Source organism: Mus pahari, chromosome 2, assembly GCF_900095145.1.
Source record: "Mus pahari chromosome 2, PAHARI_EIJ_v1.1, whole genome shotgun sequence".
Lineage (NCBI taxonomy): Eukaryota > Metazoa > Chordata > Mammalia > Rodentia > Muridae > Mus > Mus pahari.
In genome coordinates this window covers 109,139,445-109,141,567 of record NC_034591.1, presented here as the reverse complement: position 1 = coordinate 109,141,567, position 2,123 = coordinate 109,139,445, and positions in this window count along the sequence as shown.

Here is a 2,123-nt window from a genome sequence, read left to right as displayed (position 1 = left end):
AGGAAGTGTAAGGCCAAGAGCAGGTGGCAAGCCAGCTAGGGTGGAGGGCCTTGGCAGGCTCTAGGTTAAAGGCTATCTCAAATTATTAGTGGCCTGTAGCTACAGAGCTGCTATGGACTTCACATGAGGAAGGCTTGCTTACAGCCAATCCTCTATCCTTCTCTGGAAGAGCAGCTTGCCAGTATCCAGCATCTCCATATAACAAGTTACCAGGAAAATGGGCTAAAAGGCAATTAGCTCATGAGGCCCGTGCTGACCAGGGTAGTTATACTCTAATGACCAGTGGGGGCAGACAGGCCAGGCAAGCTCCTCAAGGGACATGGTTGTCTGCCTGCTGTGTGCTCTTCTCACAACTCTCCCAAACCTCTGGACTGTTTATAGAATCGTCCAGGCAACAGATTCTGAAGAGACCCTCTAGACCTCTAACCACACTTGGGCATGCTCACAGGAATGTGGCCTGTACATTTGTCTCTATATTCTCGCTCACACATGTTACCTTCTTTTGCATGTACTGTTCCAATACTTTTAATTAGATTACTAATTTGGTGTGTCTGTGTGTGGGGGGTGAGTGTGGAGGTCAGAGGACAAACATAGGATGTCAGTCCCAGTCCTTCCATCTCATTTGAGACAGGGTGTCTTTGCCACTGCATATGCCAGGCTAGGGCCCAAGAGCTTATGTGATTCTTTTCTTTTCTTTTCTTTTCTTTTCTTTTCTTTTCTTTTCTTTTCTTTTCTTTTCTTTTCTTTCTTTTCCTTTCCTTTCCTTTCCTTTTCTTCCTTCCTTCTTTCTCTTTCTTTCTTTCTTTCTTTCTTTCTTTCTTTCTTTCTTTCCTTCCTTCCTTCCTTAAACATGTATGACTATTTTGTCTGCATGTATGTCTGTGCACCATGTCCCTACTTGGTACCCAAGGATGCCAGACGAGGATGTCAGATTCTCTGGAATCCCTGGAATCCCTGGAACTGGAGTCAAGGATTGTTGTGATCTACCATGTCGATGCTGAGAACTGGGCCTGGGTTCTCTGGAAGAATATCTGGTGCTATATAACCATGAGCCATATCTCCAGACCCTTTCTCAAGACTCTGTAAACCTACCTTTATGCCTTGCCATTTGGTTCCCTAGCATGCCCCTGTCTGTTCTCTTCACTGACAGAGATTGCCAGGATCCAACACTTTTCATCCACACATTTTCCTATGCATGGATGCTCTGGCTATTCTCAGTGCATCCTGGTGGTGATGCCTGGTGGAGATATGAAAGCTTTTGTGGGGTGAAACCCTAAGAAGAAAAAACACCTGGGCCAGGTATAAGGGCATTGCTATAGTATGAATCTGGAATATTCTTGCCTGGAGTGGCCAAGGGGAGATCCATGTGTTGAAGTATTACTTGGTCCCCATGTCCTGGTCATCTCAGGAGGTGTTGGAATCAATAGGAATCTTTGAAGGAATCTATAGGAAGTTTTAACTCATTGGGTACATGCCCTCGAAGGGGACTGTGAGACAATGGTCTCTTCCTGTCTCTCTTCTCCAATTCCTGGTTATGAGGTAAATAGGCCTCCACCTCCATGCACACCAATGATACATTGTGCTGACCACAGCGATGGGCTGAAAGTAAACCTTTTCTCTTTTTAAGTGGATGTGTCTCAGGTTTATGGATGCAGTAATTGAAAGCTGACTAACACAGGACTAACAAACACACATGTCAGGGATAGAACCAGGCCTATGCATGCTAAGCAAGTGCTCTTCCACTGAATTATGCTCCCATCCCCACATTTTGTAACTATTATCCACTGCTCTCCTACAGGCTGTATTTGATATATATTCTTACCAATGATTCCTCAGATTCGAACTAGTTTATTTCCCCCCACACCATTTCCAACATAAGCTTGTTGTATGCCTTAGTCTTTTTGAAATTGACCTTTCTTAGATACATTGTACCTAATTCAAAAGAAGTCTTAGAGCAGTTTTTATTCATAGTTACTCAAAGAAATCATTTGAGAACATGACTAGACTGTGTATATTTTAGAAACTGGTTACTTTGTTTTTGGTTTTGGTTTTTTTGTGTGTGTTTGTTTGTTTTTTCTGAGACAGGGTTTCTCTGTATAGCCCTGGCTGTCCTGGAACTCACT